The sequence below is a fragment of the Lissotriton vulgaris genome, chromosome 1_1, assembly GCF_964263255.1.
Source record: "Lissotriton vulgaris chromosome 1_1, aLisVul1.2, whole genome shotgun sequence".
NCBI classification, from domain to species: Eukaryota; Metazoa; Chordata; class Amphibia; order Caudata; family Salamandridae; genus Lissotriton; species Lissotriton vulgaris.
Genome location: NC_141685.1, coordinates 585819326 through 585846626, shown reverse-complemented (window position 1 = coordinate 585846626; position 27301 = coordinate 585819326). Strand labels below are relative to the sequence as shown.

Below are 27301 nucleotides of genomic sequence, written 5' to 3'. Positions count from 1 at the left end.
CTTCTGCAGTAGGATATCACGGGAATAGCCATGTTTTGAGTGCTCTGCGGAATGAGAAGGTTGGGTTTGGCTCTGATGTCTGGGGGTAGGGTGTTCCAAAGTTTGGATGAGTTGCGTGAGAACAATCGACCGCCCGAGCGAGCTTTCTTAATTCTAGGTATGGAGGCTAGGTTGCAGTTGGAGGAACGAAGCGTTCTTGTGGTGGTATGAGGTGAAATGAGATTTTGTAGTATTGGGGGGGGCCTTACCGTGCAGAATTTTGTAGGTGGTGCAAAGAGCCTTGAATTTTATTCTTTCCTGGACGGGGAGCCAGGGTAAGGCATTCAGGGCTGGTTTAGCCGAGCAGCGACGGTTGGTACCTGTGAGAATGCGGGCTGCGGCGTTTTGTACTGTCTGAAGTTTAGCCAGTACTTTTTTGGGGGCTCCCAGGTACAGGGCATTACCGTAGTCCAAGCGGGACAGCACAAGTCCATGAACTAGGAGTTTGCGGGAATGTGCCGGGAGTAGGGGTAAGATTTTCCTTGCTGACCGTAGGAGGCCGTGGCAGGTTCCCGCTGTTTTCCTCATATGTCAGACGAATAGGAACCAAGCTATGACCACCCCCCATGTGCTCGGTAACCATTTAGGGCACCGATGTGCAGGCCCTCATCGACACTGGAGCTTCAGTGAATGTAATGGACTCTGACCAGTATGAAAGACTATCACTGGAGCCACCCCTCGCGCCCTCAAGTGCAAGAATCTACACCTATGGAGGAACAGACCCCGTACCGCTGCGGGGCGTAATTCAAACAACCATTGTGAGTGGAAACCACTCCACGGAGGCCAAATTCCACGTGACCGAAGGAAAGAAGGGGACCCTGCTCAGCTGCCACACGGCGGAGGACCTCGAACTTGTTTTCTTCACAAACCAGGTGCACGAGTCCCATGCAGAAGTTCTGCTAGAGGAGTTCCTAGGGTTTGGGCAAACTAAAAGGGAAGAAATTCCGACTTCACATCGACACCTCAGTGCGACCTGTCGCTCTCCGGCACCGGCGTGTGCCCTTCAACCTACGCCCGCAGGTGGAGGAAGAGCTGCAGAAGTTGGAGGAACTCTGAGTAATAGAAAAGGTGTCCGGGCCCACACCATGGGTGTCTCCATTAGTCGTAGCCCCCAAGCCCAAACAACCTGGAGCGATTCGACTATGCGTCGACATGAGGCTACCCAACATGGCGGTGAAGCGCGAACGGCACATCACCCCCACTATGGACGACATTGTTGTGACCTGAATGGCGCAAAGTGGTTCTCCAAGTTAGATCTTAATGCGGGGTACCATCAGCTAGAATTGGAGCCGGAAAGTAGATACATCACCACGTTCTCAACGCATGTGGGGCTACACCGGTACAGGCGGCTCAGTTTTGGCGTATCCTCAATGGCCGAGGTATTCCAAAACGCCATAAAGAGAGGTGCTGTCGGGCTGCGAGGAGTAATTATCCTCAGCGACGACATACTAATATATTTGGATACACTCGAGGAACATCACTCACACCTGAGAGCAAAGCTGCAACGGCTGGTAGACTGCGGACTAACCCTACATAAGTCTAAATGCTCCTTCTACCAAGAAAGCATTGACTTTTTTGGATACACCTTCACGCGAGAAGGACTCAAAGTGGATCCCAAAAAGGCAGAGGCCATCCGGGCAGCAAGCAACCCACGGAACCCCATGGAGGTGAGGAGCTTCCTGGGGATGGCCACATACTGTGGCCGATTATATTCCCAATTATTTACAACAAGGGGTGGTGAGGGACAGAGTCTCTGAATTAAACAGAATACTCTCACCCAGTCAAGAGATCAGGGCTAGATCCAACACCGTTTTTTAGCTCACTGCACCATCCCAGTTTCAGAACCTGGCTGTATGCAAATTAGTCTGTTCCTGTCCCAGTGCATGATGGGAACAGGGCAAACCAAACTACAAAAGCCAATTCTTACACTGGGAAGGAAACAAGCTACCGGGGACCGGTTTCTGGCATTTCAGCCTCTTCGGCCCGGCTTGCTTGAATCCTGATGGTGCAATGAGCAAGGGACTCACATCTGAGTATACCCTTCCACGCTTAGGGTGGACAAAAATATTTACAACAAGGGGTGGTGAGGGACAGAGTCTCTGAATTAAACAGAATACTCTCACCCAGTCAAGAGATCAGGGCTAGATCCAACACCGTTTTTTAGCTCACTGCACCATCCCAGTTTCAGAACCTGGCTGTATGCAAATTAGTCTGTTCCTGTCCCAGTGCATGATGGGAACAGGGCAAACCAAACTACAAAAGCCAATTCTTACACTGGGAAGGAAACAAGCTACCGGGGACCGGTTTCTGGCATTTCAGCCTCTTCGGCCCGGCTTGCTTGAATCCTGATGGTGCAATGAGCAAGGGACTCACATCTGAGTATACCCTTCCACGCTTAGGGTGGACAAAAATATTTACAACAAGGGGTGGTGAGGGACAGAGTCTCTGAATTAAACAGAATACTCTCACCCAGTCAAGGGATCAGGGCTAGATCCAACACCGTTTTTTAGCTCACTGCACCATCCCAGTTTCAGAACCTGGCTGTATGCAAATTAGTCTGTTCCTGTCCCAGTGCATGATGGGAACAGGGCAAACCAAACTACAAAAGCCAATTCTTACACTGGGAAGGAAACAAGCTACCGGGGACCGGTTTCTGGCATTTCAGCCTCTTCGGCCCGGCTTGCTTGAATCCTGATGGTGCAATGAGCAAGGGACTCACATCTGAGTATACCCTTCCACGCTTAGGGTGGACAAAAATATTTACAACAAGGGGTGGTGAGGGACAGAGTCTCTGAATTAAACAGAATACTCTCACCCAGTCAAGAGATCAGGGCTAGATCCAACACCGTTTTTTAGCTCACTGCACCATCCCAGTTTCAGAACCTAGCTGTATGCAAATTAGTCTGTTCCTGTCCCAGTGCATGATGGGAACAGGGCAAACCAAACTACAAAAGCCAATTCTTACACTGGGAAGGAAACAAGCTACCGGTTTCTGGCACTGGGCCAGGGACAGACTGATTTGCATATAGCCAGGTTCTAGGTGGGGCAGTGAGATAAATAACGGTGATGGATCAAGCCCTGATCTTTGGACTGGGTAAGAGTGGTCTGTTTAACTCAGACATTCTGTTCATCACCACCCCCTTTTTGTAAATCGTTTTTGGCCACTATAGGTGTGGCAGGGTATACTCAGACATGAGTCCCTTTCTCACTGCTCCATCAGGATTCAAGCAAGCCGGGCCGAAGAAGGCTGAAATGCCAGAAACCGGTCCCCGGTAGCTTGTCTCCTTTCTGGTGAAGAATTGGCTTGGTAGTTTAGTCTGCCCTGTTCCCATGATGCACTGGGCCAGGGACAGACTGATTTGCATATAGCCAGGTTCTAAGCTGGGATGGGGCAGTGAGATAAATAACGGTGATGGATCAAGCCCTGATCTTTGGACTGGGTAAGAGTGGTCTGTTTAACTCAGACACTCTGTTCATCACCACCCCCCCCCTTTTTGTAAATCGTATATTCCCAATTAGGCGGCAATGTCGGAACCTCTGCGGTCACTCACGCGCCAGGACCACAAGTGGGAATGGTCTGTGGCAGCTAACAAGGCCTTCAATGATATCAAGGCGAGCCTGCTCGACAAGACCGTTATGGCGTACTTCCAGCCACAGCACAAGACGGAGCTTGTTGTGGACGCAAGCCCCTTGGGACTGGGCGCAGTGCTCCTGCAAGACCACGGCTCTGAAGTATGGAAGCACACATGCATACGCCAGCAAGGCCCTGACCGAGACGCCCTATGCGCAGATCGAACGTGAAGCGTTGGCAATCAAGTGGGCGCGCCGACATTTTCATCTATACCTGTGCTGCCAGGAATTCAATGTGGTGACCGACCACAAGCCGCTGCTGCCACTGTTTGCGGGATCGTCCCGTTTACGGCCCATCGCTCAATCCTTGGGAGAGCCACAGAAACAAGGTACAACTTCAAGGTAATCTTCCGCCCTGGGGCACACAATCCGGCAGATTATCTGCCCCGACACCCGGAGGTGCCTGTGTCCGCCCGCCCTCCGGCTGCAGCGTAGAGGCTTTTGTCCACATGTTTCGCAAGCGGCTTGCCCCAAGGCAATGACTCTGAAAGAGATAGGACAAGCCACCCATGAAGACACCACCCTGTCTCCAGTCCGGAAAGCGCTGGTAGGCAACCGCTGGGCTCACTTCATGGATGGGGCCCGAGCTCTCCAGCTGGAGGTTGGCCACGCGCGGCAACAGATATGGCCAGTGCGGAATGACTTGAGCATGGGGGAAGACTGAGTCGTCCTGAGAGGGCACCTGATTGTGGTACCCAAGAGGATCCTCGCCTTAGCCCATGTCGGACATCAGGGAATGGCCAAGACCAAAGCCAGATTGAGGAATAAAGTCTGGTTCCCGGCCATGGACACCATGGTGGATGAAATGGTGAGGTCATTCCATGCCTGCACGATCACGGGAGGAGACCCCTCGCCAGCACCAGTGATCACCGAGGAACACTGCAGCACCCCGTGGACGCACCTGAGTGTAGACTTTGGCAGTTTTCCCGACGGTCATCACATGATGGTCATCATAGATTCATTCTCAAAGTTTCCTGTTGTTGAGGTCATCACGTCGACAGCGTTCCCACAGGTAAAGAAAGTCATGGACCGTGTCTTCGCCATCATGGGGTTGCCTGAAGAGATCAAATCCGACAATGGACCCCCCCTTCCAAGGTCGGGAGTTCCAGGACTACCTGGCGAAACTTGCTGTACGACATCGAAAGATCACCCCATTGTGGCCCCAAGTGAACGGGGAAGTAGAGAGGCTGATGAGAACCCTCAACCGGGCGCTGCGCATTGCAATAGACAGCGGCGAGGATCTGGAATCAGCCCTTGACTAATTCCTAGGGGCGTATCGTCAAACTCCTCACAGCACCACTAAATGTGCCCCCGCTCACCTGCTGTTCAAAAGAGCCCCCCGAGACAGCATCCCGTCAGATCAAATGTGGGCGCCTGGGAGGAAGGATGACTAGGCTGTCCATGCGAGGAGAGAGCGACCATGAACCGGAAGGCAAGTGAGGCTCGCCGAGCGCAGGAGCTGACGCTTAACATAGGAGACTCAGTGGTAATCAAAGACCGGCACCCCGGGTGGAAGTTTCGAAGGGACGATGGTGACGGCCCGGAAGGCACACCAACTAGTCACCCGCAACGTCCCCACTTTCAAGAAGGCCACGGAAACGGAAGCTGACCTGGAATCTGAAGTATCTCAAGACACGACACCAAGGACACCCCTCTCGGGGTCATCACCAGGGTGAAGTCCAGCCTTGGAGGGGCCCAGACCACTGGATCAAGGGGCAGGGGCCAATCCCCAGTTGAGCAGGCAGACCCAGGACAGTGAAAGGGCCCAGGAAACCCCGGCTGGGGTTGTGCCATCTCCCTGTGGTCGAAGTCAACGATACAGCCTCCGGCCCAACCCTGGTCCCAGCCAATTGCTCCGAGACTTTGCCTGTGCATCCCCGTGAGTGTGATGAAGGTGTTAATATCGGACTAAAACAAAGGAGGGATGTAGAGAGCCACTCTGGCTCTCCTCTACAATGTATCACATTCCATGCATCCAAACACCCCTCTGGGCGGGCTCACCCCGAGGGTATAAATAAATCGGCGGGAGATCGCTCGAGGTCTTCCCACCTACGGAGTATCCCAGTGTCCTGTGTGCTTCTTTTTGACTGACACACCTGGGCCCGGTCACGCCTGATCCTGGCCCACCACAGGTGAAAAGGCTAGTCGGGGGAGACCGTGTTAATAAGTAAACTGACAAAAGCAGGACTGGATAGCAAGCGAGATAGCTGAAGTGCGGGGGATTTGGCACAATAACTTGCTCTATGGGGCTGTGCTGCGGCCTCCGTAAGTGGGTCCTGGGAGGTGGTGCGTGGGGCAGACATGAGGCAGGAAGCGGGAGGGAAGGGTTGGGGCTTAACGGCAGGATAAGTGAGTGGCGGAAAACACAGGGACAGCACGCTTGCAGACTGTTACATTAACAGAACATACACTACAAAGTAGAACCACAAAATTAAACCGTGCAGAAGTGTAAAAATAAACTGAGAGGCGAAAACGTCACGGTAACAGTGTATCAGCAAAAGCAACAAGAATACAAGGAACACAGAGGTGAAAGGGCTATTTAGGGGAGACCGTGTTAATGATAAGCAAACTGAACAAAACAATGGCTGAATAAAGAGCCAGATTGCAGCAGTGCTGGGAAGCTGGAACTGGCTACTCAGTAAACCTTTGGTATGGTGCTAATAAGAGTTTCACCATACTTCTATTTCCAATCTCTATTTATCCAGCAAACCTGATTATATGTTGGCACCTTTGCCAGCTTCAAATTCAGTACGCTAATTTGACTGGAATAGATCCATTAAACCTTCATCTACCCAAAGTTTTCATAAATACTCTGCAACCGTTTTTGACGGTCATAAAGATATGTATGCAGGTGTAGACCAGGTGGCATTCTGGAAGAGTGGATTTCTTGTCTTGCTTTTTTTCTTTTACTGTTTTTTGGCTGAGAAACGGTTATCAAAACTCTCCTTGTTGGGTTTCTTCTTTTTATTTTTATTTTTTCTTGCTCTCAACCATCTTCCAACATAACATTCCACAACTACACGCAATCATATTAGTGGTGCAGACTGTTGAGATGTGCAGGTTGCCATTCCGAAATTTACAAACTATAATCTCCTTAAGATTGTATTTTATCATTTTTATTTTTACAACCTCTCTGTTAGAACCGGGGTCTCTAGTTGGCAGGGGTATGTACCCTAGTCCAAGTAGGGACCACCGCTTCCGACCTGGTAGCTTGGCGCAGAGCAGCAAAGGCGTAACTTCAGAGGCAATGTGTAAAGTATTTGTGCAACACCCCAACAGTTCCCAGTAAAACACACACACAAGAAAAAGGCACTGCACCAATGTGTTATAAAAATAACGACATCTTTATCTCAATTTCAGGTGGTATCAATAGTAAAATAAATCCAGGTTTCAGGCAAGATCAATAGTCAGGTAAATACAGTTCCTAGGCCAGATCAGTAATAAAATAAAACCAGTGCCCAGGCAAGATTAATGACAAATGAAGTCAGCTCCCAGGACTGATCAAATCACCAAAAAGTCACATGTGCCAAGAGTTCCTATTGGTAATGTCCTTCTAACAGTGTCCCTTTGGTGGGGGGTAATAATGGAGCAAAAACGGTGTACGGACTTCCAGTCACAACACAGTAAAATAAGCCAATCTCTGGTCCTCGAAGGCACACAGTTCTCCAAGGGGAAAACAGTTCTTTAGGTGAGGTAAACACTGGCTGCTACTGCTGCGCTGCCAGTAATTACAACATTCCTGCACCGTTAAGGGAGACTGCCTCCCCCAGTCAGACAAGCACAGTCCCGGGCAGAGCGAGTTCAAATGGGCTAACCCGCAACTTCTAATACAAGGTCCCCGTTAGGCCCTGACTGGGCTCTGACTGTAATGCGGCAATCCTCACTCTACCGCCACCAGGGTCTCCCGCCTGATGCCGCTCTGTCACCAGCAGCCTAGCGCACCCGCTAAGCTCTTACCTGGCGGTAGGGCGAGCAGGCACCGGCGAAGAGTTCCTCCGTCCTCACACTCCCCGGCCGGCCACAGGCTCCACTCCACTCTTCTCCTCCCCGGCAGGACAAGGGAAGCCCTGGGGGTAGAGCCAATGGGAGCGCGGCACGCCAGGGACGTCCCCGAACTCCTGGGGGGCTGGAGCCAATCCCGGCCCGGATCTCCGATGACGAGGAGGGAATCCCCGAGGGTTAAGGCTAATCCCAGAGCAGCACAGGGGGTGACGTCAGCGGCCTCCGGGCCTGCGGCGGAGATCCCAGGGACAGTCTTGAATGCCTAACGGCGGGACGGAGCAGGCAAATGCTTCCCGAGGCTCCAGGTGTTTTGAAGAGTGATGCTGGCGCTCTTTTACTCGGGCCCACGGCGGTGAATTTGGGGTCAATTTCCGAGGCAGTCAGCTCGTGGGTCGTTCGTGCCAGCAGCAGTGGGGAGGGCGGTCCTGAAGCCCAGACAGTGCTTCCTCTCACAGCGCTTCAGTCACGGCGCAGCGCTTCTCAGCGCATTCATGTCCCGGGCGGCGGCGGTGATCTCACGCTCCTACCGCGCTCCCTTGCCACAGCGCTGCCTACGTCAGATCCAGCTCTCAAAGCGCGATCAGGTCCCCGGGCAGTGGCAGGGATGGCAGGGGCACGGAGCTTCAGTTCCACCAAACAGTTGAAGCACTTCTCCCCAGGGAACAGTTCTTAAAATAAAACCTCGCAGGGGCAACTTACTTATAAGAACGTTGTGAGCTTTATTACTTCTGCAGAGGTAGTCTTTAAAAAGGTTGTAGTCCCCAGGCAGTTCTTAAAATGATGTGTCCAAAGAAAGGTAGTTTCCTGGGGATCTTGTGGAGACACTCTGGTGGCGGTATTTGCAGTCTCCTCTTGCAGGGCAGGAGCAGTAGGGCAGCTCAGCAGGTTGTGGGGCAGCAGTTCCTTGGAGCAGTCAGCCTCCTTCCCAATGGCAATCCTCCTGCGCAGCAGTCCTCACTCCAGCAGGGATTCTTCCAGGTCCAGCAGTGTAACAAAAATGTGAGGCCAGGACCCTCCCTTATATATCTTTTTAGTCTAGGGGCTAGAAAGTGGTGGAAGTCTCTGGAAGGGTTTGGGGGCAGGGGTTTCTGGAAGAGTCCAGGGAGTTCTGGTATGTTCCCTGCCTTCCCTGACCTAGCTGTCACAGTGACGAGAGACAGGCCGTTAAGGCTACAGTGGGCAGCCCATCACAGCTCATCCCAGGGAAGAAGGTGTGAATCACCACTCCCACCTCCCAACCCAGGCAGGCTATCAGTATGCAGAGGGGAGGGGGGAGTCTGCAGCCTAATCTAAGTGTAGGCAGGAAAAGGTCCACTTTATAAAAGTGGGATCCCTAGCGTAGTAATGCCCAAACCCTATATATCATTGGAAAGGGTTCCCCGCCCCGAGTCCAACAAGACCAAACATGACAGACTTATTAGGTCCCTGTCAGAAGTTATCCCATACGGAGAGGTTCCCCATATTAGCCTATGGAGGATTAGCCTTACTGCAGTAGCAGTGGCTTGTGGCAGATATGCCAGCCTCACAAGGTTTTTAGGGGAGAGGACCCGCACCTCAGCACTGTTTAGCAGTGGTGAGGCGCCCAGAGTCCTAAGTCCAACAAATCGTAAGGTCAAAATGGGAGGCAAAAAGGGCAAAAATGTAGGGGAGACCACCCTAAGGCTGACAGGTCTAACACGTGTCCCCCCCCAGCTGAAAGTGGGGAGAACTACCCAACCTCCAGGGAGTTCTCATCACTAAGGCGGAAAAACCGAGAGAGACCGTCGGCATTGGCGTGGTCTACTCCGGGTCTGTGTTCCACCCTGAAGTCCATCCCCTGTAGGGAAATGGACCACCTCAACAATTTGGGATCCTCGCCCCTCATTTGGATGAGCCACCTGAGGGGCCGGTGGTCAGTCTGAATCAGGAAGTGGGAGCCAAACAAATATGGCCTCGGCTTCTTTACAGCCCAGACCACTGCAAAGGCTTCCCTCTCTATCGCGCTCCACCTCTGTTCACGGGGGAGCAACCTCCTGGAGATGAAGGCTACTGGTTGGTCCCGTCCCTCCTCATTGAGTTGCGAAAGTACTGCCCCTATGCCATGCTCTGAGGCGTCCGTTTGGACAATGAACTCTTTGGAGAAGTCAGGGGCCCTGAGCACAGGAGCGGTGCACATGGCCTGCTTTAGAGAGTCAAAGGCTTTTTGGCAAGCCTCTGTCCAGATCACTTTTCTAGGTTGTTTCTTAGAGGTTAGCTCCGTCAAGGCGGCCACAATGGTGCCATAGCCCTTGACAAACCTGCGGTAGTAACCTGTGAGGCCCAGGAATGCCCTGACCTCAGTCTGTGTTTTGGGAGGCTCCCAGGCCAGGATGGTTTCTATCTTGGCCTGTAGGGGCTGCACCTTGCCCCCGCCTACCAAATGTCCTAGGTAGACTACCGACCCCTGCCCTATCTGGCATTTGCTAGCTTTGATTGTCAGGCCTGCCTGCTGCAGAGCCTGAAGCACTTCCTGGAGGTGACCCAAATGGTCCTCCCAGCTGCTACTGAAGACAGCTATGTCGTCCAGGTAGGCAGCAGAGAAGGCCTCTAAACCGGAGAGGACCCGGTTCACCAGCCGCTGGAAGGTGGCAGGAGCGTTTTTCAGTCCAAAGGGCATCACTCTAAACTGGTAGTGGCCCTCTGGAGTGGAAAAGGCGGACCTTTCTTTAGCTTCATCTGTTAGGGCGATCTGCCAGTACCCTGACGTGAGGTCAAAGGTACTCTGGTATCTGGCAGCCCCCAGCCGGTCAATGAGCTCATCCGCCCTCGGGATAGGATGAGCGTCAGTCTTGGTCACAGAGTTCAGTCCCCTGTAATCCACACAGAACCTAAGTTCTGGTGTGGTGCCCGGTGGGGCAGCTTTTGGTACCAGAACCACCGGACTGGACCAAGGGCTGTTGGAGGGCTCTATCACTCCCAACTCCAGCATCTTAGTGACCTCACTCTGGATGCTGGCCTTTACCTTATCTGATAGCCTGTAAGACTTGGACTTGACAGGGGGGCTGTCTCCTGTGTCCACATAATGGGTACACAGGTGGGTGATCCCAGGGATAAGGGAAAACACTGAGGCGAACTGCCCCAGAACCTGGCGACAGTCCCTCTGTTGCTCAGGAGTCAAGGATGGGGAGAGGACCACTCCCTCCACCGACCCATCCTTCTCTTTGGAAGCGAAGAGGTCCGGGAGAGGTTCACTTTCCTCTTCCTCGGCCCCATCAGTCACCATCAGTAAGGTGAGCTCAGGACTCTCATGGTGGGGTTTGAGGCGGTTGGCGTGTAGCACCCTGTGGGGCTGCCTGGGGGTCTTAAGGTCCACTAGGTAAGTGGCCTTACCCTTCTTTTCCAATATCTCATAAGGGCCAGTCCAGCGATCCTGGAGGGCACTAAGCTCTCCAGGCTCCATGACCCACACCTTCTGTCCAGGTTCTAGCTCCAAGGGGTGGGAATTCTGGTCGTACCATTCCTTCATCACCGCCTGGCTGGCCTCTAAGTTGTCAGAAGCTTGCTTCCACAACTTAGCCATCTGGCTGCGGAAGGCCAGCATGTAGCTCACTACATCTTGGGGAAGCCTCCTGGGAGTCTTCTCCCACCCATCCTTCACTAAACTGAGAGGTCCCCTAACAGGGTGACCGTACAAAAGCTCAAAGGGGCTGAAGCCCACTCCCTTTTGCGGTACCTCCCTGTAGGAAAACAACAAACAGGGCAAGAGTATGTCCCACTTTTTCCTCAGGCCCTCAGGCAGACTCCTGATCATGCCCTTTAGGGTCTTGTTAAATCTCTCCACAAGACCATTGGTCTGTGGGTGGTAAGGGGTGGAGAACTTTTAAGTAACCCCACACTCCTTCCACATGGCTTGCATATAGGCAGACATAAAATTGGTACCCCTGTCGGACACCACCTCTTTGGGGAAACCCACTCTGGTTAAAATCCCCATCAGGGCCCGTGCCACTGCAGGTGCAGTGATGGTTCTCAGAGGAATAGCCTCTGGGTACCGGGTGGCATGGTCCACCAGGACCAGGATAAACCTGTGACCAGAAGAAGTCGGTGGATCCATAGGCCCAACAATGTCGATGCCCACCCTCTCAAAGGGGGTGCTAACGACAGGTAGTGGTTCCAGGGGAGCCTTCAGCTTACCCCCTGTTTTCCCACTAGCTTTGCAGGTCAGACAGGTCCTGCAGAATGTATCTGAGGAGGTCCTCATCTGCGGCCAATAAAAATGTGGGACAAGCCTAGCAAAGGTCTTGTCTTGGCCCAAGTGTCCTGCTAATGGGATCTCATGAGCCAATTCCAAAAGAAAGGCCCTGTAGCACTGGGGGACCACCAAGGCCCTTGATGACCCATGCACAGGAGCCTTGGGCTCACTGTAAAGGAGCCCATCCTCCCAGTAAATATGATACTTCGCGGAGGCATTGCCTGCTGCTTGGGCCTCGGCCTGTCGCCTCATGCCCTCAAGGGTAGGACACTCCTTCTGTGCCCGACAAAACTCCTCCCTGGTGGGCCCTCCTTCCACCTGCCACTCTGCAGGGGTAGGTAAGTCCCCCAAGGGAGCAACGTCTCCCTCCGTGGACTCCGGCGCAACCTCCTCAGGTGCCCCATCCCTCTCACGGGGTGACTGCCCCGGGGCGGGCTTCCCACGCCCTCGGGCTCCTCCCTTCTTAGCAGCTGGCTGGGCCATTTTTCCAGGCTCCAGCCCTGGTTGACTCCCTTTCCGGGCAGCCATAGACCGTGTGGTAGCACAAATCCACTCCGGTAACCCCAGCATCTCCACATGCGCCTTGAGCTCTACCTCCTTCCAGGCAGTATGCTCCAGGTCATTCCCTAACAGACAGTCCACTGGCATGGCAGGGCTCACAGCAACTCTTAAAAGGCCTGAAACCCCTCCCCACTCAAATGGAACCTGCGCTATGGAATAGTGACCCCCCCTGTTGTCAGCCATCACAACTGGGTGGAACGCCTCTGGAATTATTTGCTCAGGGGACACCAGCTGACTCCTTACCATAGTCATGCTGGCACCTGTGTCCCTCAGGGCCTCCACCCCCCGACCATTGAGGGTGACCCACTGCCTATACTTGGTAATATTTGAGGGCACATGGACCTTAGGGACCATCTCACTGTCTCCCAGAGACACTAGGACAAGCCCTGCCCCCTCACTCCCATCATCTAGGGACAGCTCCTCCCCAAGCGCTACACTAGCCACCCTGGGGTTTTTACCTCCAGTGGCCTGTGGTGCTCTCTTGCGACACTTGGGATCCCCCTTGTAGTGTCCAGGTTCACCACACTCATAGCACCGGACAGTTCTGGGCTGCTGACCTTTGTCAGGATAAGTGGGCTTCTGGTGGCCAGATTGGGGCTGGGACCCAGACCCTTTCCCTTGTGAATTATTTTGGGGGCCTTTGGAGAACTTTCTTTTTGTCTCCCCCCTCTTTCTTCTGGTGGGAACCCTGACCACCCCTTTGGGAGTCTCCCCCCCCAGAACCCTTGTTGGACACTCTGGTACTGACCCAGGTGTCCGCCTCCTCCGCAAGCTTCCTAGGATTTGTCAACTTGCGGTCAACCAGGTGTTGGCGCAGCTCTGGAAAACATTTCTCTAGAAGGTGCTCTCTTAAAAACAAGTTATACAATCCTTCATAGTCATGCACATTGCTGCCCCGCACCCAGCCCTCTAAAGCTTTACTAGCGTAGTCCAGGAAATCTACCCAGTTCTGTGTGGGAAGTTTGTGGCTATTCCTAAACCTCTGCCTATACCTCTCAGGGGTAAGACCGAACCTCTTAAGCAATGCTTCTTTCATAACAGAATAGTTGGTCTGGTCTTCCTTTTCTAGGCTAAGGAGTGTGTCCCTAACTTCCAGAGGTATGTACTTGTACAGACCACCCCCCCCCCAGTGACTCTCTGGGACCCCATGGGCTCTTAGTGACACCTCATAGGCAGCTAACCACTTATCAATATTATCCCCCACCTTAAAACTGGCCATCACATCTTTAGGCATAAAGACCCTGGACTCACGTGAAGCTTCCGTAGGTATGCTGCCACCACTCTTGATGCTGTTCGTCCCTGCTTGTAGGGCTCGAATTTCCAGTTCCTTCAGGTTGAACTCATGGGTAAGTTTCCTCTCCTCCATGGCCCACCTTTCTTTCTCCCGCTCCCTTTCCAATTTGGCGAGTTCCAATTTAAACTGTCTCTCCTCTCTCCTGTCCTCCAATTCCTCTGACAGGGTCCTTACTGACACATTACTGCCTGCCCTGGAAGGTACCCTTGTACCTGGTAACAAGTTGCCATTTTCCACCAAGGGCAGTAGGTCAAGTTCTCCTGTGGCCCCTACTCCGCTCCCTGCCCGTCCCCTTCTCCATCTCCTTCTGGGTGGGCCGTTACCCATGCCCTCAAGGCTTTCTGAAGCTCTGTCTTCTTAGCGCCTCGCTTAAAGGGCACCCTTTTCTCCTCGCAGAATTCCTTGAGCTGCGTTGCCGTGTAAGTTTCCAGGTTGGCCAGCTCAAATTCCATCTTGCCAGGTAGGACCTCAGACGTTCGTGGAGAAAATCAAATAGGACTTAGGCCAAAGGACTTTTAAAAAGAGCAGCCAGTCAGGGAGAATTTAAATAAAAAATAAAAATGCCAATTGGAGAGGGTAGACAAAAATTCAGTGGAGTCAGGTGTAGGGTTGTGGTGTATACTGCGTCGCTGCGTGGTGTTGCACAAGTCCTATCCCACCGCTCGATCACCAATGTTAGAACTGGGGTCTCTAGTTGGCAGGGGTATGTACCCTAGTCCAAGTAGGGACCACCGCTTCCGACCTGGTAGCTTGGCGCAGAGCAGCAAAGGCGTAACTTCCGAGGCAATGTGTAAAGTATTTGTGCAACACCCCAACAGTTCCCAGTAAAACACACACACAAGAAAAAGGCACTGCACCAATGTGTTATAAAAATAACGACATCTTTATCTCAATTTCAGGTGGTATCAATAGTAAAATAAATCCAGGTTTCAGGCAAGATCAATAGTCAGGTAAATACAGTTCCTAGGCCAGATCAGTAATAAAATAAAGCCAGTGCCCAGGCAAGATTAATGACAAATGAAGTCAGCTCCCAGGACTGATCAAATCACCAAAAAGTCACATGTGCCAAGAGTTCCTATTGGTAATGTCCTTCTAACAGTGTCCCTTTGGTGGGGGGTAATAATGGAGCAAAAACGGTGTACGGACTTCCAGTCACAACACAGTAAAATAAGCCAATCTCTGGTCCTCGAAGGCACACAGTTCTCCAAGGGGAAAGCAGTTCTTTAGGTGAGGTAAACACTGGCTGCTACTGCTGCGCTGCCGGTAATTACAACATTCCTGCACCGTTAAGGGAGACTGCCTCCCCCAGTCAGACAAGCACAGTCCCGGGCAGAGCGAGTTCAAATGGGCCAACCCGCAACTTCTAATACAAGGTCCCCGTTAGGCCCTGACTGGGCTCTGACTGTAATGCGGCAATCCTCACTCTACCGCCCCCAGGGTCTCCCGCCTGATGCCGCTCTTGTCACCAGCAGCCTAGCGCACCCGCTAAGCTCTTACCTGGCGGTAGGGCGAGCAGGCACCGGCGAAGAGTTCCTCCGTCCTCACACTCCCCGGCCGGCCACAGGCTCCACTCCACTCTTCTCCTCCCCTGCAGGACAAGGGAAGCCCTGGGGGTAGAGCCAATGGGAGCGCGGCACACCAGGGACGTCCCCGAACTCCTGGGGGGCTGGAGCCAATCCCGGCCCGGATCTCCGATGACGAGGAGGGAATCCCCGAGGGTTAAGGCCAATCCCAGAGCAGCACAGGGGGTGACGTCAGCGGCCTCCGGGCCTTCGGCGGAGATCCCAGGGACAGTCTTGAATGCCTAACGGCGGGATGGAGCAGGCAACTGCTTCCCGAGGCTCCAGGTGTTTTGAAGAGTGATGCTGGCGCTCTTTTACTCGGGCCCACGGCGGTGAATTTGGGGTCAATTTCCGAGGCAGTCAGCTCGTGGGTCGTTCGTGCCAGCAGCAGTGGGGAGGGCGGTCCTGAAGCCCAGACAGTGCTTCCTCTCACAGCGCTTCAGTCACGGCGCAGCGCTTCTCAGCGCATTCCTGTCCCGGGCGGCGGCGGTGATCTCACGCTCCTACTGCGCTCCCTTGCCACAGAGCTGCCTACGTCCGATCCAGCTCTCAAAGCGCGATCAGGTCCCCGGGCAGTGGCAGGGATGGCAGGGGCACGGAGCTTCAGTTCCACCAAACAGTTGAAGCACTTCTCCCCAGGGAACAGTTCTTAACATAAAACCTCGCAGGGGCAACTTACTTATAAGAACGTTGTGAGCTTTATTACTTCTGCAGAGGTAGTCTTTAAAAAGGTTGTAGTCCCCAGGCAGTTCTTAAAATGATGTGTCCAAAGAAAGGTAGTTTCCTGGGGATCTTGTGGAGACACTCTGGTGGCGGTATTTGCAGTCTCCTCTTGCAGGGCAGGATCAGCAGGCAGTAGGGCAGCTCAGCAGGTTGTGGGGCAGCAGTTCCTTGGAGCAGTCAGCCTCCTTCCCAATGGCAATCCTCCTGCGCAGCAGTCCTCACTCCAGCAGGGATTCTTCCAGGTCCAGCAGTGTAACAAAAATGTGAGGCCAGGACCCTCCCTTATATATCTTTTTAGTCTAGGGGCTAGAAAGTGGTGGAAGTCTCTGGAAGGGTCTGGGGGCAGGGGTTTCTGGAAGAGTCCAGGGAGTTCTGGTATGTTCCCTGCCTTCCCTGACCTAGCTGTCACAGTGACGAGACAGGCCGTTGAGGCTACAGTGGGCAGCCCATCACAGCTCATCCCAGGGAAGAAGGTGTGAATCATCACTCCCACCTCCCAACCCAGGCAGGCTATCAGTATGCAGAGGGGAGGGGGGAGTCTGCAGCCTAATCTAAGTGTAGGCAGGAAAAGGTCCACTTTATAAAAGTGGGATCCCTAGCGTAGTAATGCCCAAACCCTATATATCATTGGAAAGGGTTCCCCACCCGAGTCCAACAAGACCAAACATGACAGACTTATTAGGTCCCTATCAGAAGTTATCCCATACGGAGAGGTTCCCCATATTAGCCTATGGAGGATTAGCCTTACTGCAGTAGCAGTGGCTTGTGGCAGATATGCCAGCCTCACAAGGTTTTTAGGGGAGAGCACCCGCACCTCAGCACTGTTTAGCAGTGGTGAGGCGCCCAGAGTCCTAAGTCCAACAAATCGTAAGGTCAAAATGGGAGGCAAAAAGGGCAAAAATGTAGGGGAGACCACCCTAAGGCTGACGGGTCTAACACTCTCCCTTGAGCAATCCATTTCCACTCTTTAATAAGTCCAATGTAAATCTGGAGTCTTTATTTGGCAATCAAAACTGATACTGTACCTTTCCTAAAAAGTAGTAGTATCTGGGGGTATTTAGCCCAACGATTGGCATGCCTTCACCCCCAGTTTACCCCCAATCAGTCGGAGAACATTTTGAATAATTAAGGGACTATTCTCCAGGTTGATGGAGGGGTGTATGCTGGTTCAAGGAAGGCTTCGCTTTTGATGCATTCTTAACTCCGATTGTATGAAGGCATACTCTCAGAATTGGACCGTGTACCTGGGGGCAGGATGGGACATGTGGAGTGAAGAAGACACTCGGAGATGTTGAATATTCAGAATGGGCATCATTCAGGGATTTCTTAATCTTGGACAACCATCACCAACTCCCCGACGTTAGTTTTAAATCCTACTGTGACATCTGATTATGCACATCCTGTCGCCACTGAGACAACCAGAAGCAGTGCATTAACTTGTGTAACTAAAGTCTTTTCACACAAAGTAATTTTCCTGGTCTTCTAAAGGATATTGATTGTAGTTAACACTAGCAATTTGACTATCCACAATCTTTTTTTACAAAAATAAGATATGGGGAGATTTTATTTGACAGAAGCCTGTCTCGATCATGAGTTACACTTAGCCCTTCAAAATGTGTTGTCTTTCTGACTTGAGTGCCACAAGTCCAGAACATGGTCATAAATGTTCAGGGTCTTAGCACTGTTTACATTGATAGGAATGTGTGTCTAATGGATGGGCCGGTTGCCAAGTGCTTTTGTGCTTTGTTGGGTTCAGGAACAATTGCAGTCCTAACCTAATCTTGCCTTCCTCTGTGTGACATATCTGCCACTAGGACCTACAAAAGTAAGTGTCCATTTCTGAAGACAGTTGAACATTGTTTCGCAAACTAATGTCGACTGCAGTAGAATTCCAAAATTGCCAATGAACAATTTAGCACCATAGCTTTTAGTTACAGCAAACTCTTAACCTGTACTGCTGCATGCCTTTTGTGCTGTACAATCTGTCAGCAGGTGCTGTAACCCCAACCGCATGAATATTTGACTTTTATTTTGGTCATGCTTCTAAGGCTGCGACAGGCCTTTGGCACAGAGGCCAAATTCTGTCAGAGGTTGTGGACCTCTCCTGTGAGCAGCTACGTTCAGTCGAAGAGCACAGTCTTGAGTGTTTTCTTGAAAATGTTCAGGGAGGGGGAGCATCTGATGTCGATTGGGTGCTCATTCCAGGTCTTGGCCGCGATGTAGAAGAAGGCTCTTCCACCTGTTCTGGTTCTTCGGATGTGAGTGGCTTTGGCGATGGCGAGGTTGGTGTCTGTGGATCGGAGGTTTCTTTTGGGTAGGTGGAAGGAGATGCTTTCATTGAGGTATTGGGGTCCGGTCTTGTGGAGGCATTTTGTAGACGTGGGTGAGTATCTTGAAGGTGACTCTCTTCTCGACGGGGGGCCAGTGGAGGTTCCGCAGGTGTTGGGTGATGTTTGTGTCGCAGGAAGCCTAGTACGAGTCGGGCTGCGGTGTTCTGTATGGTCTGAAGCTTGCAGAGCAGACACTTGTTGATCCCGGCGTAGAGGGCTTTTCTGTAGTAGTCTGCTGGTTATGAGTGCGTGGGTGATGGTCTTTCTTGATTCGGGGGGGGGGTCAATTTGAAGGTCTTTCGGAGGATGTGGAGGGTGTTGGAAGCAGCTGGAGGTGATGGCGTTGACCTGTCTGGTTATGGAGAAGGAGTCTCAAAGGATGCTGAGGTTCCGGGTGTTTGTGATGGGGTTGCGAGGGCTGCAGATGACATTGGGCCACCAGGTGTTTGTCCCAGGCAGAGGGGGAGGGTCCGTGGAGGACCTCTGTCTTCTCAGAGTTGTGCTTCAGGTAGCTGCTGCTTCTCCAGGATGCAACGTCCTTCAATCCTTCCTGAAAGTTTTGTTTGGTGGTGGGGTCTTTGGTGAGGGAGAGGATGAGATGGGTGTCGTTAACGTAGATTACTATGCTGAGTCCATGCTGGCTGACTATGGTGGCGAGGGGTGCCATGTAGATATTGAAGAGCGTGGGGCTGAGCAATGATACTTGGGGTAGGTACTCCGTAGTTGATTTCCGTGGGTTCAGAGAGGAAGGGAGGTAGTCTGATTCTTTGGCTTCTTCCGGTGAGGAAGGAGCAGATCCAGTCGATACCGGCGTCGTGGAGTCTGGCTGGGAGTGTGCAGTGGGAGACGGTCTTCAATGCTGCAGGGAGGTAGAGTAGGATCAGGTAGATGAGGGTGCGGAAGTAGTCTGTGCGGGAAGTAGAGCAGTCTAGCTGCGGAATCCAGATTGGAAGGGGTCGAAGGTGGAATACTCTTCGATGAATTTTGTTAGTTGTGCGTTGACTGTCATCCCTGTGACTTTGGCTGCGAAAGGTAGGAGGGAGATGGGCTGGTAGTTCTTGAGGTCCTTGGGATCAGATGAGGGCTTCTTGAGTAGAGGTCTGCCTTCTGTGAGTTTCCAGTCATCGGGGAAGATGCCGGGCTTGAAGGTGGCGTTGATGGTGCGTCCTAGTTCTGGAGCGATGGCGGTGACTGATCTGTGGAAGATGTGTGGTGGGCAGGGGTCCGCGTGGGCCCCTGAGTGAATGCTTTTCATGGTCAAGACTATCCTCGGTGGTGACTGGGGTTCTGGAGGAGATGGCGGGCTGGCTGGCGTTGCTGGAAACTGTAGTGATTTCGTAGTCGAGTGTCTGGTCTTAGAAGTTGTCATAGAGGCTCTTGATTTTCAGATGGAAGTAGGATCCAAGCTTGTTGCCGAGGTCCTGGGAAGGGGTGATGTATTTGGCTTCACTGGAGGACTTGGTGAATTCCTGGATGACGTTGAATAGTTCCTTGGAGTTGCTGGAATTGGCCAGTATCTTGTTTTGCATGAAGGCCTTTTGGTGGATCTGATGCGTTCGAGATATTCCATCTTGCCTTCTCGTTGGTGGTGCGGTCTTCAGCCGTTTTGCTGCTTCTCCAGTTCTTCTCAAGGCGTCTGCAGGTGCGTCTGGACTCTTGAAGGTCGGCAGTGAACCAGGTGGCCTTCCTGGGGTGCTGTCTGTCGGGGTTACGTTGGGGTGCAAGCTTATCTGTGGAGTTCTTTGGCTGCGAGATTCGCGTCGGTCGACGTGGTGGGGGCATCGTGGTTGAGGGTGGGGTTGAGCTGCTCCTCAGTGACACAGAATGGATCCCCAAACCAGCAAAGATCTACGAAAAACGTAAAAGTGCCTTCTCAATACGGTCTGTGGGTCCCACTAAACGCTGAGTGTGTTCCTGAACAAGGAACAGCTGCACCTACGCTTGATTTAATTTATATGCGGATTTCCAAGAAATGGGGGGGGTGGAGTATATGGACGACATGGTGAGGGGGTGATTGGGGAGAGTGAAGCGCCACAAAGTTGCTTTGCACCCAGGTTCACTAACATGTGTAACTCATTGCATTGTATTTAGTACAATTGAAAAGATAAGCCTTTGGCTGGACTGTAGAATTATTGGCTTCTGGGGGGCCTGGCTTAGCGTCCATGCAAGATGGTGGTTTCCTTCTGAGCTCTCCCTGATCCTACTGGCCATGACCACTTTCTAGACATCCTGCTGTGAGGCCCCACATCAGATTGAGGCCTCGCCTGCTAAAATGGCGGCATCTGCTTCTTGACCAGCGGCCCGATCGGAGCATGCGTGAGACACCCGCATGCCTTCCCTTAAAGATTATCGAGCGGGCACTATGAACCCTTGCCTTTTCAGCGACACTGTGGACCTTTGTGCTGTACTTCTCGCTGAACTGCACACTTATCTGCTCCCAGGGCCCCTGCTGCACTGCCGGGAAAGCAATCCCCTGTGGCTTACTCTGAGGGGCCTTGACACACTTGATTCGTCGATAGTCTATGACTCACTTTACCAAGAGCCGGGGAAACCTGCTCTATGAAACTGGACTCCAAAAAAAAAATTGCTGAGGCTGAAATGCGGGCTAATTTTTTTAAAAGGCTATTATTGTAGGTGGCTAACCGGTTCTATGGAACAGCACTGCCGCTTATGTAACTATAAGAAGGAAAGTCCCTCCCATGTAATATGCCTGCGCCCAGTCTTGAAATTTTTGAAATGTTACTGGCTGAAACCCTTGTTCCGCAAACTGTGCCGAAGACAATACAACACTGATATTTCCGCTTGTCTGACGGGTGTGAATCTGCAGCTTTCAGCCAATCACACCTTGCACTTTAGTGGATATTGTTCTTAATGAATTTGAGTGTTGCTACAAGTAGCAATTGATCAAACTATGATTCGCCTGATGCTCGGTTTTTTGTTCAGATTACTTTTTTATATAGTGTGATGGTTTTAATTAACTTGATACAAAAAATGTTATCTATCCTTCCTATCAAATCAATGGCAGATTCTCCTCTCCCTCCCCAATCTTAGTTCTTGAACCAGACCACACCTACAAGGTGTACGATTTTCATATGCTACCAATGCTCCCCTTGAGACTAACCAGATCAGCTACCGCCTATTGCTACATCTCTCCCACATACAAGCTTTGTAACCTCAAACTATAATTCCTTGTCGCAACTCCTACCGAACAGCCTACACCTGCTGATATTTTACTTGATTATTGCTTCCCCCCACCCCCCTGTTTTTGTTTCTGTAATAGTTTTTGTGTTACTAAAAATGAGCAAAAGAGTTATTGGTTTCTTGAGTTCTGAGCTCATGCACCCCTCACTACATCCCCAAGAAGCCGTTAACTGCACAATCCTCACCCCTTCGTCAAGTGTGGAAAAAATGTACTTCGTCCAGTTTGCAGAGCCCTATTGGGATGGACTCAAGAAAAACTAGTGGCAAACAACCTCCATGGTTGAGGCCCAGTAGGTTGTCTCCGCCCCCCTCAAACGGATCTTACGATTGCGTTCTTGTTATCTTCCAGAAGCATGTGCAGATGGTAGATTTGCAGTCGTTGCTTGTACAGGTACACAATTAAAAATTGAGCATCACCCATTGAATGTCTTACCACCATTAATCTAGGTCCGGAGTACTGCTTCTTTTGTAAAAAAAAAAAATGTTTAAAAGAGTGCTGATGCCAAAAGCTCTGCTCAGAAGCATGTGGCCAGTAATTTTAAATGTTGGCACACTGAGTGCGTAGTTTTTAATCCAACTCATTGCTATTATTTTTTTGAATTTTCGATCTTGTACAACAATGTAACATAGCGCAATCTGTCAAATACAGTGTATGAACGTTGCTGTGCATTATCGCATAGAATGATCCCTAGAAGTTGCAATCTCATCACTTGATCAGAGCATGGGTGGATACAGTCCATTAGAGTGCACCTGGAAGTGATAACAGGTAGGCCATATGTGGACCCCTAGATGCCCCTTGGTATGCCATATCTTGAAGCCATTGTTTAATTTTGGGAACCGCCTTCCGCCCCAATGCATCGCTACCCTTCTTTTCACCAGTAATGGAGCCATTGCCACCAATTTACCTTTTGCTGGCCGCATAGGCTTAACCAGACCCAACAAGCACATGTGGGGATTCCCCTACACCCCCCCCCCCCCCCCCCCAAACTCCACATCTGAGAGTATGTACCACTTGCTCCCAGTAGCGGTGGATAGGAGCGCAACGCCATGCCAAATTTAAAATCCGCCTCTGGAGAGCCACACCTCAGTTTGCATCTGTACAAAGCCCACATTTTTTAAATGGAGTGTAATACATTTGCTGCAGATACTTAAGTGCATAATCGTTAGGTTGCAGTTAGATGTGAGCATACCTATTACATGCTGCAAAATCTCCAATCGTCCTGGGTCAGTGGTGTCTCAAAGTAGATCTTTCCACTGGTCAAACATCCTATTCGGACCAGACTTCTATCTCTTTGCGATGCAGAATACAGTTTGGTAACCAGCTTCTTATGTATGATGCTTATGAGCAGTGTTTGAATCGTCCCTAGTGTCTGTGGCGTGGTTTGAAACTGGCCGTAAGAGCCGCACGTAGCCGGTTATATGTGAAGGTCCACAGCTGCTTCTATTCTGCTGTACTTCAGCAAGGGGTATGACCATTCCCTCTGAAGAAATGGAGAGATGTTTACCCAAACTCGCTTCTTCCATTATAGTCTGTGACCTAGACTCCTGTGTAACAGTGGCCATGCACGTTCTGCTGCCGCCCGACTACTTAGCTGCCTCCATGCCCAACTGGTGCAATATACTGTGTTAGTGTCATAGTGCTGTACATCTGTACGTGCATACGGTATCATGGCCTTAAGTGGTATTGGGTAGACATTATCACACTATTGCCACGCGTGGCATGCATTTTGATGGGAAAAGCAAATGAGGTGCAAACCAGGTTTGCGCGCACAGGTAATAGAGGTGCAAGTCTGGGGCACCAAATCCGCCCTAGTTATACGGCAGCATGAGTGTATCCCAGTTAATTCTAGGCTGCTTGTTGGTCCAGTCTGGCATGATCCTCTATGAGCATACGGTTCTGCAAAGCCTGTGCCCAATGTTATTGGGATGTTAATGACCAGGTGAAGCTTTGGAAATATTACCATTTTCATAATAGCCACTCTGTCAGAGATAGGGGCAACCTGGACCATCGGGCCACTTGATCCCAGAGTTCCGAGGCTGCTCTGCCATAATTATATCTGACGACTAGTTGCAGGTCCTCTGCAACCATATATCCCCAGATATTTGATAGGTTCCATACTCCACACCATGACCAATTGATACTAAGCCCTGAAGACATATTCACGTATATAAGCGGCACCAAATGCACAGATGGGTCTTGGATACATAGCACCATGTCGTCTGTGTATACTGAGACAGCCAAGGGGAGTTGCTAAAAGCATAGCGATGCGTCTGGTGCTGCTGCCAGATCACGAATGCCAGAGGTTCCAATGCAGAGTGGAAATAGTATTGCTCCTGAGGGTACCCTATCTGGTGCCCCTATAGATTTGGAATGTGTCAGAAGTGTGCCCGTTAATCCTCACCCTCTCTGCTGAAGCAGCATAGAATATATGTACCCAACGCAAGAAAGCCTGTGAAATTCCCATGCGATGGAATACTGCAAACATATGTCATTGTGTAGAATCAAATGCTTTGGCAGTATCCAATAGGCCAGTCGCTGACCTAGTGGGGTCCAACTGATGAAGAGCATACCCAGATTCTGAGCAGTGGAACGAGGTGGCTCAAGCTTGACAGGTCCGGAATGACCAAATTTGCGAGTGGCATTAGAGCCTGGCGAGCCAGTATTTTAGCTAATATTTTGGTGGCCGTATTAATGAGGGACATCAGGCGATAGAATTCACAAAGCTCCCGTAGCTTGTCTGGATTCAGTAACACTATAAGGAGGGCTTCTCTGAGCGACTGAGGCAGCACGTACGTTTGATACGCCTCCTGATGCATAGCATGTAGGTGTAGGGCTAAATGGTCTGTAAATTCTTTGTAGAATTTTCCTGGCAAGCCATTCATGCCAGATGCTTTACCGTTAGGGAGTGTATGTATAACCTCCTTTATCTTTTCAACAGTGATCTGCTGTACTTGAAAATCAATTTGCCCTAAGGATAGCCACGTCACCTAAGGCACGTTTCACGTATAATCATGCATAGAAGTCTATGAAAGCTGCACAGATTGCCGGTGTGTTATGGCACACCGCCCCATCCTCAGCCAGCAACTCAACTTCATGTACTTGCGCCCAGGATTCCTTTAGTTTGGCAGCCATTCTGCGGCTGCACCTTCCTCACTCATTTCTTCCAGTCCTGTTCTATTAGTTCATGTTCGGCCGCACCACCTGCAACATTGGCCGTCCGCCAGCAAATTTCCGCCTTGCTTTTTACTGCACAGGTATATAGCCTCTCGCCTCGGCCACATGAGTATTCTATTGGATTCGACTTTTGCCAGGCCCCAACAGCACAGGCACCAACACACACAGTGCTTTTCACTGCTCCGCTGTTAGTTCCCGCTCTTTTGGGTTACTCCGGTCTCCCTTTGTGATTTTTTTTTTTCGGTCTAATGAGGAAAAAGGAAGACCGGTCCCCAGAAATGAGTTCTGCAGGCCCAAATTATAGCAACACAAAAAGATGATGGATGGAATGCTTAACATTGTCTAACATTCGCCCCCAGTACAGCGATCTGGGCAGAAAGCCATAGTTTGTTTTGCTCTCCATGTTGTTCCAGTTTGGACCCAGCCTTATGCAAATCAGACTTGACCCTACTCCCCATGGGAACAGTCAAGCCGAACTGCCAGGCCCTCCGTGGACCGGAAACCAACATCTTGGGACTGGTTTCAGGAGATCGCCCATCAGCCAGGCTAGCTTGAATCCAATGGCATAGTGAGCATGGGACCCATGTCCGGGCATATCTGTTCCACTTGGGGTGACAATAGCAACAGAAAAAGATGGACAGAATGCTAAACATTGTCAATCATTTACCCCAGTACAGAGATCTGGGTGTAAATAATTGTTTTTTGCTCACCATGCCATTCCAGTTTGCACCCAGCCATATGCAAATCAGTCTTGACCCTGCTCTCCATGGGAACAGTCCAGCCTGAACTGCCAAGCCAAAAACGATGGATGTAACCCAAATCTGTGACTGGGGGGTGAATGTTAGACCATGCTCCGCATTCCATCTATCATCTTTTTGTTTTTCTATAGTCGCCCTAATGGGAAGGTTATCCCCAGATGTGGATCTTGTGCTCAATATACCACTGGATTCAAGTTAGCATGGCTGTAGAGGGGCGATACCCCGAAACCGGTCCCAGGATGCATGTTTTCCGGTCCAGGAAGGACCTGGCCTGTCTGTTTGGGCTCGACTTCCCATGGGGAGTAGGGTCAAGTCTGATTTGCATATGGCTAGGTTAAACTGGGGTGACCTGGGGAGCACAAAAGGATGGGTTTAACCTGGATCTGTGACTGGGGTGAATATTTGACAATGATCAGCAGTCAGTCCTTCAATTTTTGTGTTGCTATAGCCGGCCCAAACTAAAGCACGTGTCTGTTCTTAACCTGCATTTCGTGGACTCGAGAGGGGGGGAAGGGACATGACACCTGGTCTGGAGGTTTGCAACACCTGGTCTTGGGGTTCGCAACTGTTAAGAAAATGAAATAATTTTGTAGCCTAATAAAGAATATATGTGTAAATAAAGCCAATTAGAAATTTTTTAAATATGAATGAACTTAAAATTGACGGCTAAAAATGAAGTTGGAATGCTTAGCTTTATTCTTGAAGGCAACACAAGTACAGGAAAACAAATTCTTGTATGGGCAGTTAGTGGTTCAAAAGAATCACTGGTATGTACCAAGGAAAAGATATTGTAATAAGATCAATAAAGATGAGGATATGCGACTCTAGCACGTCACATTGTCTTTTGAAAATCACATCCAATATTAAAAAAACTGCAACCTTACCAATAAAATTAAAATATAGACATTTTTTCTTAGTTCCTTCGTGAATTAAATACATTATTTCGTAACTTGTATTTTTATTGATTTGTGTATTTGCCGCGTAATTGGTTCTAGAATAGTGTGTATTTAAGGTTCAGATCGATTGAATATTATCTTGGGTGGTAGCAGTTCCCATACTTGGAAAGAATCTAGGGGCTAAATTCTTAACAAATGTTATGTAGTTACAAACTACCTAGTTTATTTTCTCGTTTTCTGTATTACCCCTCCAATTGCATTTGAAGCAGTATAGTTTCACAAATTGTTTTACAATCACTTTTTGTTTTCTTTTTTAGGTCTCTGTTTACTAATATTCATATCTGCCGACGTGTGCCGTCACAAATGGTGACTTTTCAAGGGGTGGCCAGGTTTGAAACCTGTACAGAAGCTCAGCATTGAAATGATGTGCCAAGTTCATCTGATAACTTGCAACTGTTGTCAAACCTTTTTAACATCTACCTCTCCCTTTTCAGTGAATTGTGTGGTGTTTGCAATACTGTTTCCTTATTACACAAGGGACTGTTTTATACACTGGTATTTGAAAGCCACAATAAAATATTTGGTTTTATCTTTGCTTCCTTGAGTGTAATTACTGAATTTTGTGACCAAGCTGTTTGCCAATGTCGACAGTGCACCTTAGACAGGTTATATTTATTTATGACATGGGGGACAGGATTATTTCCACCAGACTTCATTGTTTACTGATTCCCACCCTTCGTAGATGTAAGGAATAAATATATATATTCATTCTCTATAATGGTCGAAGTTGTACTCTTGTGGAAACCTGGATTTGTTCTTGTAAATGGTTATTTATTTCTTGTGCAGGTCCTCCAATATTTTGGCTTTACCTTAACAGCTTGTACTCTAAGCAAGACTGACTGGAAGTTTTCCAGGACCTGTTG

The 27301-nt window shown here is 50.4% G+C and overlaps 1 protein-coding gene across 1 annotated transcript in view; it reads left to right on the top strand.

The window, feature by feature from the left end:
* LOC147747513 (guanine nucleotide-binding protein G(I)/G(S)/G(O) subunit gamma-5) overlaps positions 1-26967 on the top strand; it is a 76718-nt gene extending 49751 nt beyond the window's left edge. Inside the window, exon 3 of the mRNA XM_086953979.1 lies at positions 26696-26967. The gene's annotated coding sequence lies outside the window, so the exon portion shown is untranslated. The remainder of the gene's footprint in view (positions 1-26695) is intronic.
* The last annotated feature ends 334 nt before the right edge of the window (positions 26968-27301 follow it).